Raw genomic sequence first — 12240 nt, 5'->3', positions numbered from 1 at the left:
TTCTTAGAATATTGTCCTAGTTTGCATCGACTGGCTTTCTGACTCTCGAGAAAGAAGCTTCTGGAAAGGAGTTACCTGAACCGGAGGAAGGAGCGGGGAAAGAAGCCCGGGAAGCCGGCGCCGGTGTGTCGGGCTCCGTGCATCGGGAGGAGCGCTGTTCCGTCCCGCCAGATGGCGCTATCTGGCTTTCCCCCGGCCTGCCGCGCCACTCCCCAGGGGCCTCAGCCGCAGCGGCTGCTCTAGCCGGCCGTTGCGGGCTCAGTGGTTCCGGGCGGAAGTGAGGAGCCAAGCGGAACGGCCTCTGGTGACATTTTCTCCGGGCGGCGCGGACGAGTCAAGGGACTTGGTGGTGGTGGAGCCTGCGGAGGCGGCGAGATTCACTTTGGCCTTGGCAGGGCTCTGACCGCTTTCCTCCGCTTGCCGCCGGGGCTTCTGCAGAGGAAAGAAAGCGGCGGTGGCCGCTGCGTCCCAGGTCACTGCGGCCGGGAGAGTCCCGACCAAGGGGGTCGGTGCGTGCCCCGACCGGGCTCGCAGAGCGGGCGAGGAGGTGCGGAGCCGCTGCGGAGCTCAGGTGAGGTGGGAAGGGGCGCAGGATGGAGCTTCGACCCAGGCTGCGTCCTGGGGAGGGGTCGGGACGAGTCCGAGAGGTGCGGGCCGCGCGTGAGTGTTCGCGGCGTCTGGGCGCCCGGGTCGTGACGGGCCAGGTTGGCGGGCGTGGGGTGTTCGCGCCTAGACTTGGCAGGAGTGCGGTACGGGCGGGGCCGACGAAATGGGGTCGAACGGCCACGACCCTCGCGTCCTCCCTGCGGGGCTGAGCGCCATCCTTCTCTCCGGCCGCTGGGGCCCGGGCTAGGCGGATCGAGGCGGGTTCCTTTCCGCAGGGTTAGGGGAAGGTTGGAGGTGTCGCAGCCCTCGGACCGCGCGGGGGAGCGGCTTCGTGGCTCTGGAGTTCTCTTTACGCAACTTTGCGCGGTAGCCGCAGCTCTGCCAATTTAGCTAGCTGGGTCTGGCGCCGACACCTTCCCCTACCCCGAGAGCCCAGGCGGCTGCCCCAGCGCCGCGGGTGCTGTGGCCTTGGGGGAGGGAGAAAAGGCTTCTCTGACTTGGCGTCGCCTGCTTCTCGGCGCTTCCACTACTTTCGGTCCGCAGACGCTTCTAGTTAATGGGAGGGATGTGTCAGTCTCCAAAATTGATCTCTTCTGGCGAGTCTGTCAACTTTATTAAAAAACCCGCAAGGTTGTAAACTGACGAGCCCCGAGTTAAAATCATCGCCTTCCCTGGGCTTCCCGGGGAGAGTTCGCTTCTTTTCCCCAGTAGCAGTTCTAGTTCATTTCTTACAGCACCTACCGCAGTGTTCTTGTGCTATTTATGCAGCTGCCCCCATCGAACCAGCATCTCATTCATTCTCTTTTACATCGCCCTCTTCCCTGGCACAAAATAGATGCCCATAAGTTGAAGGAATGAACGTCCGTTCTTGTCCTTCCAGCTCCTTCACCGCTTCAGCAGTTTATTATGCTTGCATGTGCTTATTCTTGCCTGAGCTTTTGCTTCCTGAATCCTTCCACCCAGTAGGAGGAAAATCCCACGAATGATGCTTTGTCAAGGTTGGACCTCTTAATTACAAATACATCTGGCAGTTTTGTTTAGGCTATTATTGTGTAGTATGGTTGGGCACATGCTAACAGTTTGAATCACTTCCTTTTTTCTTCTGGGATATTTTGAGGATGGAGGCTGTTAACTTTCTAATGTAGTTTTGCTGATTTCTGGTAATGTGGATTCCTCCAGTAATCAAGCATTTTTAGAGGCCTGCAATTGGTAGTTCTTACCTGATGGCCTGAGGAGTCACAACTTTAGTCATTTTTTTAGTGCAGCGTATAATATTTTTGCCAATTAATATGCTCCATACCATGCCTTGTTGAATGCTTTGTGCACACAGGTGCTCAGTAAGTATAAAATTATGGATTAAATTTGAATTTAGGAAATTGAGATGGAATTGACTATGATGTGACCTGTATGCTACTTTAAAAAAACTTAGTGAAATTTTATGTGGTTCCATCAAATGAGAAATGAAGTAGTTCTTAGACATTTCTAAATCAGGTTCCTCTAGAGTGCTTTTCAGTACCACTGTAATCTTCAAACTTCACACCGTGTTTTTTTCATAATGTTAACATACTGTAGCTGGAAGCTTCAAAATAGGTACATACAATATGAAACTGTGGTTTCTTAAGAGACCAGGCAGAAACTTCAAGGTAATAATATTAAAGGGCCAACTAAATCAGATTTCTTAATGGAAAATTTTTTTTCTGACACTTTTTTGTGGAAAATGGGATGCACTGGATTTTGGAGCTGAAGATTTTTCCCATTGTTAGCTTCCTATTATGGTCACAATGTAGTTGTTATATTACTCATTGATTTACCTTACATTACTTTTACATGCATTCACATAAGTGTAACTGTCAAATTACTCTGTTTTACAGTCTTTATGATTAATCCAAGACCTGTATATTAAATATAAATTCAGCTCTAGGCTCTAATTTAGTGCACTTCTGTTAGAACCGGGTGCTAACTGATGCATAACTAGTATGTCCTTCAAAGGTTTCTTATTTTTAATATTTCATAGTGACATTGGTGGCTTACATCTCCTTACTATGTGACTAGTAACTTCTGTCAGGTTTTGTAGTCACTAATTACTCAAGGGGTTGTTACTTTTGCTGAGATCCCAACCTCACAATTTTGTTCTGATATTTGCACGAGTAGACTTAACTAGGTCTAAGATATATGTGCAATAAAAGTTTTTTTTTTTTGTCTTCTTTTTGAAGTTTGGAACTGGTATATACTTGAGACCTAAACCTACATTGTAATTTTTGTAAATCATCTTAGACCTTTCTCATTTTCGTGTGTTATAGTAAGTAGGGAAATGAAGACAACATTTATCAATGTCTTACTGAATTGACACTTGGGAAGACCTGTAAAAAAGGAAAAATGCTGTACTCTTAACATGTTCTGTTTTGAACTATACCGATTTCAATATTTTCTGTTATTTTGGGAAACAATTTGGGGCCAAATAAAGTGTCTTGGGTAGCTGTGGTAACATAGGCAAAATGAAATAGACATGTAATAACTGAGTAGAAGGCTGTGAGAATAGAGAAGCAGAGAAGAGCCATTGAGAAAACATTGACAAGATAACTTGGATTGAACCTCTTTCTTCTCACAACACAAATTTATTGATTGCTTACTGTATACCAGTCAGTAGTGTTTTAGTTGCTAGAGCTGTAGTGGTGAATAAGACAGACGAGGTCCTGTTGCTCAAGGAATTGTACATTTAAACCTGAGGTTTGAGATGGATTTCCAGGTGGACATTCCAGGGTAGGGACATTCCAGAGTATCAGTGCTTGTGACTGGTTAAGTGTGGCCAGAGCTTTGAGTGTTCGGAGGGATGGGTAGGGTAGATGGAGGTAGGGCCAGATTGTGAAGGTAACTTAAATCATCTTATAATGAATTATGAATTTTGTTTTAGGGGAAAAAACTTACATGGAATATGAAGGATGAGATAGTCATCCCTTTTTGAGGATTTTTCTTCATTTCTCCTTAAGTTCAATGAGTAGAAATGTTACTAGTTTTATTTATTTAGATTTACTTATTTATTTATGGGCCTGATTCTCATCAGACTAAGGTAATTTGATAGTTTTTTTTCTTCAGTTGTCAAACTCTAGTCTTTAATTTAAATTTGACTATTGTCACCAAATTTTTATAAGTCCTTTAGCCTTTATCTTCTATTGTACTACTTTCCTACTCTTTCAGAACTTTTGTGATTGAATTTAAGGAAAATCAACAGTGTTTTCTACTTCTGTGTAGGAAGCTTATCTCAGCAGATGTGGAATTGGTCATTTAGTCAGTTTTCATACTCACTTCATAGGGCCTTGTGGTAGAAGGCAGGAATAAGGTGAAACTAAAAACCATCTTGCTTGTTTTTATTCTCTTCTATACTTCTGCACAGCTAGGAGAGGAAACGTATTGTATATGAGGAAGGCCTGGCAATCTACTTCCGAAAAATCAACCATTGAAAACCTTATGGAGCACAGTTGTACTCTGACACACATAGAATGCCAGGAGTTGGAATTGGCTCAGCACCTACTGGTAAAAACAGAACGAAAGTGTGTATATATGTATATAGTTGTTGTTGTTAGATGCTGTTGAGTCAGTTCTGACTCAGTGATCCTATGGACAGTAGAAGGAAACACTGCCCGGTCCTGCATCATCCTCAACAGTGGTTGTTATGCTTGAGCCCATTGTTGCAGCCACTGTGTCAGTCCATCCATCTCATTGACGATCTTCTTCTTTTTTGCTGACCCTTGACTTTATGAAGCATGATGTCCTTTTCCAGGGACTGATCCCGCCTGATAACACATCCAAAGTATGTGAGATGTAGTCTCGCCATCCTTGCTTCTGATGAGCATTCTGGCTGTACATCTTCCAAGACAGATTTGTTCATATATACATATGTGTATGTGTTCATATATACATATGTGTATGTGTTCATATATGTGTGTGTGTATATAGTCATGCACAGCATAATGTCCATTTCTGCAACGTCCGACTTCATATACATCCTTGATCTCATAAGGTTATAGTAGAGTTCAGAAGTCCCCATCTGAGAACGGACCATAGCGGATGTAACATAGCAAACGCAACATCTTCCCACACGCAACACGTGTATCTCATGTCTTTTGTATACAAAGTGATTGCACTGCCAAGCGTGTAATGGTACAGTACATATATAACCTATAACGCATATGTCTTGATAGTCGTAATAAATGCCCATGTTACTGGCTTATGTATGTACTGTACTTTCTGTAGTTATTTTAATGGGAACTTTCTCTGTTTACAAATAAAAAGTTTACCGTATAAACAAATAAAAAGTTTACCGTGTAACAATGTATGCTTCGACTCAGAGGCAGCAGCATTCAATCTTGTGTATCTTGCGTCTCAAGTGTTATAGCGTTATCTCTCTGTTTAATTTTCGTTTGAAAATATTACTGTGAAGTACATCACGGCTCCCAAACACAACTCATAAACGCAGCGAAACCAGTGCTAGTAATAGCAGCAGCAAGAGGCAAAGGAGAAGTATAGATTTAGTAGTGAAACAAAAGGTTATTAAACAACACGAAAGTGGAGAAGCATTGAATGCTATTGCTTGCGATTTAGGCATGTTTGCATAACATCCAAATCAAAGAATCTCCTGTTTCACAGAATGTATCCTGGATGTTAAGTGACGCATGACTGTATGTATGTGTGTATGTGTGTGTGTAGCCCTGGTGGTACAGTGGTTAAGATCTTGGCTGCTAAGCAAAAGGTCAGCAGTTTGAATCCACCAACCGCTCCTTGGAAACCCTGTGGGGCATTTTTACTCTGTCATACAGGGTCGCTGTGAGTCGGAATCGGCTTGATGACAGCAGCAATGGGTATGTGTGTATCAACATATTAGTAGCAGCTGATAATAGCAGTAAATGTGACTTAAGAATACTTTAAAATAGCCGGTGTGACTCAGATTTGATTGGTTGTAGTATTCTGGATTTCTGCCTTCAATTTGCATTGTTTACCTTTTGTTTCTATTCTCTTTCATGTCTTTATTCATTATAAGGAAGCGCATTCCTCTTTCCTCAGACTCTGTCACTTAATAACCAATAGGTAGATGGTGTAAATCCAAGTTTTTAACTTGGCTTTATTTTATTTTAAAGCCTACCTGGATGAGTATTTCTTAGTTAAGTGAAGATTAATCAAAAGTGGAAATCAGCAGACGTTACTCTGTGTGTGTGTTTGCGTGCGCGCGTGTGTGTAGGGGTATTTATGTCTCATTAAATTAAAAACTCTTTTACTGATGACCACTTATGTGCCAGATAGGGATGGGTAGAAAGATAAAAGAGGAGCTCAGTCTGGTGAACTAGACGATTTCTAAGTTTCCTTCCTGGTCTAAAATGTGGAGAAGAGAAAGTAGGCTGTAGGGGAAAAAAGTACTGCATAGCAAAACAACTGTGGTATGGAACTAGTCTTTTCCTTTATAAAATCATTTTAAGTAAGATACTGGAAAATAGCATTTTTCTTTAATGAGTCTCTAAGCTTAAAAGAAAATGATTGGAGACTGGAATGCTCTTTTTCTTGTACTGCCAGTCATTTGCAAAATACTTTTTTCCTCTGCCTAGAATTCAAGTCCAAGGGTTAGTAAATTAGTTTTGATTTTGTAGAACAACAAAATTAATTCTGTTAGAGCTTACTTATAGCAGCTATCCCTGAGAATGTTTATAAACTTAGATTGTGCTTAGGTAGTCTAGAAATTAAGTTTTTGTTAGCGTGGTTAATATTAGAGAAACAGGATACTGACCAAAGGGAAGTAGAAGTTATCTTCTATAAAATAACTCAGTCTATACTGAGTTGTCTGATTTAAAAAAAAATGGCTTTTAGGATGTCCAGAATCAGCATTTTGTTAGGTGTGTAATAATTAGAGAAAGGTATTGTTGGGGATAGGGAAGTTGGGTGTGGACCAAAATGCTGGGAAAACAGGGCTATTTTCCTTTCTGTATTAAAGAACAAAAACCTCATATGGTTAAGATTTTAAGCAGTATCCTGTCTGCCTTACTCTTAACCTAATTTGTTCTCAAATCAACATTTTATCGTCAGGGATTTGCCATTTTTTTTTTCTCAGCTGCAGCCCACTATACAATTTGCTATGAGCCTGAGAGTACGATGGATAGATTTTTGGCAATATTTGTCTTGGGGACCTCAAGTCCCAGCGTGTGGTGACCTGTCTTTATGTGAACTGTTCTGAGGGAAATGGAAAATGGCCAGAGCAGAAATCTTGCAGGAAATCTAGAACCTGTGTTTTAAATTATTCTTGATTTAAAGTGATGGTTCCTCAGTACCTTAGAGGATCTCCCTTTAGCCACACTGCTTTTTTGGCATTTGGTAGCTTCCTTGGTTTCCTCTTTGATGCTAGTTTATTCACAGCTCTAGTGCTGTGCTAGGTGCATACCAGTAGTGGTGGTATGTGCAATATGAAGTGATTTGAACAGTCATTATCAGTCTTGGCCTATTTATAGAGCTTATATCAGTGGAGAAAAGGTTGGCTGGCAAGCAGGCAAAGCTGCTCCCTTACTGTGGTTGCAGACTTACAATTTATATTTCAGTTCAGGATAGGGCAAAAACCCCGCGCATTATGAACAAATCCATCAAGCTACATTAATTTGAGCGTTCCCTTCCTTTCTGTACTCCAGCCCTTTAGCACTCCAGTTTCTTAGTCAACTTCACTCTTAAAGAAGAAAAAGACTTACAATAACTATTATCACACTGAAAAACAGTTGTTGTCGTTGTTAGGTACCATCGAGTCTGTTCCGACTCATAGTGATTCTGCGTATAACAGAATGAAAAGTTGCCTGGTCCCGCACCATCCTCACAGTTGTTGCTTGAGTCTGTTATTGCAGCCACTGTGTCAGTCCATCTCATTGAGATGTCACTGTGTCAACCCATATACGTAAATGTAAGGAAACAGCTTTACTAGGCTATCAGCAATTGTCTCAGTTTTTGTCTCATGGATTATGTGGAAAGGTAAAATAAAAGGGAAGTTACTCTATTGAAGTGACGTTGATTTAATGTAGTGGAATATATTTTTATATACAAAAAAATGCATTGCCTTCGAGTTGATTGTGACTCATAGCAACCCTGTAGGACAGAGTAGGACTGCCCCATAGGGTTTCCAAGGAACCAGCTGGTGGATTCGAACTGCGACCTTCTGGTTAGCAGCTGTAACTCTTACCACTGCACCCCAGGGCTCCATTTTTATGTACAAGTCAGTAGTAATGTTAAGTGAACAATAATTAATTAGCGGTGATTCCCAAATAACATATGATATTCTGTCAGCATTCAGATTTCTCCAGTTATCTCATAAATGTGTGTTTATAGTTATTCAGATTTACATTTCTAACAAGTTCCCAGGGATTTATACAGAAGAATCACCTGGGGATCTTGTTAAAATGTAGATTCTGATTCAGTATGTCTGGAGTGGAAATGCAAATTCTCAGCAAGGAACTTGTTAGAAATGAAAATCTCAGTAACGTTCGAACCAGGTTCAAAGCCCTGGTTTTCCCATAGTGTGAATTTGCAGATCTCATCCCTGTGGTGGTTTTCAACACGTTCCTCTGTGCCTTGGGTTTCTTGTTGATTGGTATTAGATATAGTGGCTTGATCAGATTCAGTTTCTATAATGTATATTCTCTCTCATTTTTTGGGGAGGAGGGCAAAAATACTTCGCAGATGTTGTTAAGTACTTCCGTCAGGAGGCAAATAATGTCTGGCGCCTGCTCTGTGATGTTAACAGCTGTTGATGATCATTACCCAGCTCCATTAATTAATCACTCGTAATTCCTCACTCTGATGCCTTTCTTCAGTCCCAGTTCCGAGTCTTTCCTATTATCTTGTTTATAGCTACTACAACCTCTTCCTTTGGAGATTCCTAAGGGAAGGGATGAATTGCTGTAGAAAAAAGGCTATTCCTACCATATCATACTTTCGTAGATGTTTTTATTTCATTCCTAATCTTTGATTCCAGCACTGTCCACATTATCCATGCTGCAGCTTCTCAGTGAAAAAACTAACCTGAAAATCTGACAAGTAATTGAAAGAAGCCCTTTTGTCATTTAAGTAAGCTAATGTTTATATGTGGAAATTAGAGAAGTTTTTTTTCCCCCCCTTTCAGATTTGGGAACATCACTGTTATGGAATAAGTCATAGAATCTTTTCCTAGAACTGAACATCTGGTTGGGGGAAACCCCACTTTTATTTTTAGCAAGACACTGCTTTTTACCTTAATTTGTTAAGTGGCTTAAGAAAATTAGTTTCATAGTGTCTAATTTTTGCATTTTTATGAGTAAATGCACAGTCACTTTATATGTGGTATTCTAAATGTAAGGAAACAGCTTTACTAGGTTATTAGCAGTTGTCTCAGTTTTTGTCTCATGGTTTATGTGGAAATCTTAATGAAATTATGTTGATTTCATGTAGTGGAATGTATTTTTATGTATAAGTCAGTAGTAATGTTAAGTGAATAGGTTATTTCACTAGTGGTCTTGGTGATTTTTAAAAAAAGATTCAGTTCATCAATTCAAGTATTTATTAAATATTTATCATGTACTAGGAACTGTGAGTGATCTGAAGATAATTAACATGACGTCTGTTTTCAAAGGAGATGGTAGTGTAATGGAGATGTTATTTATACAAGTACTTGTTTCTTTTTAATTGCTTTTCTCATAATGTGCTATTCTCTCCCTCACCCATGTATGTGTGAGGTTAACTCTTAATTTCATGGGCTTAAATTTTCCTAACCAGTGCCTTTGTGTGTGTGTGTGTGTTTGTGTTTAAAAATCATCCTCTTACAGCAGTAGATTTGTGTGCCACAGTGAGAAAAATCAGGTAATAATTTTTAGGTGCTAATTTTCTTGGATGATTACTAGTATTGTGAATTCTCCCCCACCATTAGATTACCACAGTACTCTATGCTGATAGCCATCTTGTCTAACGCTAGAATGACTTTAAAATCTTTCTGTGACAATTGCCCTAACCAGCAGGAAGTAGGCACACAATACTGTTTTGAAAGCCATTGCATTCTAGCTTTATCTTCATGGGTTGCAACTTGTCTCTTGGTCTCCAGTCTGCATGTTCTCTGTCCACTATTCTTGTTTGTTTATATTTAAAAAACAAAAACAAGTGAAGCATCAGAAACACCTTAACTTGAATATATACATATATATATTTAAGCTTCTAGGGATAGAGTGGTAGAGTGGTATTAAGGACTCACAACTGTCTGTCATGATTTTTGTTTTTTGACCTTGGCTCCAACTATTAAGGAAGTCACTACTACTTAAAAAAAAAATGATGTAACAGTAAATGCAAGTTATAATCTGTTTTATAATTGTCTTGGAGGCAGAAACTTGTATTATCATAGAGTTAACTACATTCTTGTTGGTGGTTTCACAACTTTGTTTTTTTTTTTTTTTAAAAGTCTCATACATAAAAGAAAAAAGTGCTTTTGCAACAATATACAAGCAGTCCAGTTGCCTCAACTTTGGTGCTAGGATAGTGCATTATTTTTGAATCTCGGATTCAGTAACAAACATACTTGGTTGAATGTATAAATTGTAAGCTAGCTAACAATTGTTGGATTTTGAAGCTAAGCCTATAAAAAAAATAAAAGTTTAAAATTTTGTTTAGACCAGACAGCTGTAAAGTTTTTTAAACTGTAGCTCCGTTGCTCATAACTCCCTCTTCACTCTTTTTTTATTGTGAAAGATGGCATAGTTTTTCCTTTTATTGATTAATCATTTCTTATGCCTTGGGCATAGTTGTAAGTAAGTGTAGCATGGAAATTGGACACTTTTCTTAAAATATAATATTAAAGATACCAAAGGGATGATGGTTGTGTGGTTTATATAAAATGAATCAAAACAATGGATATTTTCTTTTTAGGGTAAATAATCAAGTCAGCAGCACTTAAATTCATGAAATGACTTAGAATTTGTTATTTAAACACTGTGATAAAACCTGTACTAGTTGAACCATAGATCTAACCAAGGATATGGCATATTATTTGCATATCCTGTGACTATTTTGGAAAACTAGTCATTTCTAAAGCTTGATATCATTATTATGCGTATCCAAAGAGCTCATGTTATGCTAATGATGCATTTGTGAATAAAGTCAGTGTTGAGGTAAAGGGTAACTGTCCACTTGTAGCAGAGTTTGTCCTTAAAATTTTTAAATGGTTTAGAAGTTATTAACATAAATAATAGGATTTTAAAAATGTCATCTTTTTAAAAAATTAAAATGCCCTTAAGATTATACTTTAGTAAAATGCTTTTTAAAACTCTAAGTTATGGGGCTTCATATCCACAAGGCCTTTACTAAGTGTCTTTTGCTTAATAATACTGAATTTAAGTGTACGTTCAATCAATGTTAAGTGTTCACTGTGTGCTGGGGATAACAGTAATCAATGCAACAAAGTCCCTGCTGTCTTGTATCTTATATTCTTGTTGGGCGGACAGACAATGAACTAAACACGTAAATAAGGTAATTTTAGACATAGTTTTTAAGTGGTAATGGGGTATGAGTGAGAGGAGGTGTTTAGGGAAGGTTTTTTTTAAGGTGAATTTGGGTTGAGACCTGAAGTATAAGAAGGAGCCCACCTCATAAAGACATAGGGGAATGCTTTCATGGTAGTGGGAACAGCAAGTGCAGTCTTTTGAGTCACAGAGGATGGTGTGTTGAAGGATTTGGAGCCTGTTGAGGGAAAATGATGGTGAAAGTGAGATTTAAACAATACATATCTTGTAGGCCTTATAAAAAATGCAATTTTATTCTAAGAGGAGGGAAACATATATAGAAAAACTGTAGATCTAGACAAGGAACACTCTTATTTACCTTCTTAAGTGTAAAATATAGATGTGTCTTTTCACAAAAATGTATCCTTGTATTTTTGTGGAGCCCTGGTGTCAAGTGGTAAAGAGCTCAGCTGCTAACCAAAAGGTTGGCAGTTTGAATCCACCAGCCGCTCCTTGGAAACCCTATGGGGCAGTTCTGCTCTGTCCCATAGGGTCAGTGTGAGTTGGAATCGACTCAACAGCAAATGAGTTTGGGTTGTTTTTTGTATGTTTGTGGGCAAAACCAAATTCTGAGTATCAAATTTTGAATACATTTGGGAAATTTATTTTAAAGAAGTTTGTATTAAAAATTTATGTTTCAAGTGTATAACCTAATTTTTATAAAGAACTAGATGTTCCGAGCTTTCATGTTTGGTTAAAGGAGGCTGGCTACTTGCGTAGCATGATATAGTCTTAGGCTAAGAAGCAGGCTGGAAATCAAAGTCTTCTAAATATACATTAGCCATTGACCTACATATTCTTTTCTTAGAAATGAGGATTATACATTACAGGTTAGATATGAGCAATAATTAATAAAAATAATTAAAACGTTCTGAAAACCTGCATAGAAAATGTTTAGAGATAGTTATCACTGTGGGTAGGCTTCATAGTGTTTTTAAACTGCAGCTTTTTTTAAAACAATTTTTTCCCATACAAAAATTTATACATACATTGTTATGTGACTCTAATTGCTCTCCCCATACTGTGACAGCACACTCCTCCTTTCCACCCCTGTTTCCCCAGCTCCTAACCCTCTCTGCCTTCCCATCTCACCTCC

General features: G+C 39.5%; 1 protein-coding gene across 3 annotated transcripts in view; it reads left to right on the top strand.

The window, feature by feature from the left end:
* The first annotated feature begins 281 nt into the window (after positions 1–281).
* The window catches only part of ARK2N (arkadia (RNF111) N-terminal like PKA signaling regulator 2N), a 119956-nt gene continuing 107997 nt past the window's right edge, over positions 282–12240 (top strand). Inside the window, exon 1 of one of the 3 annotated variants that reach the window (XM_004380886.2) lies at positions 282–571. The gene's annotated coding sequence lies outside the window, so the exon portion shown is untranslated. The remainder of the gene's footprint in view (positions 572–12240) is intronic. The other 2 variants (XM_023735380.1, XM_023735379.1) reach the window with 2 other exon arrangements.

Source organism: Trichechus manatus, unplaced genomic scaffold (assembly GCF_000243295.1).
Source record: "Trichechus manatus latirostris isolate Lorelei unplaced genomic scaffold, TriManLat1.0 scaffold00078, whole genome shotgun sequence".
Lineage (NCBI taxonomy): Eukaryota > Metazoa > Chordata > Mammalia > Sirenia > Trichechidae > Trichechus > Trichechus manatus.
Note: the sequence above shows the minus strand (reverse complement) of the source record. Positions and strands in the feature narration are given on the sequence as shown.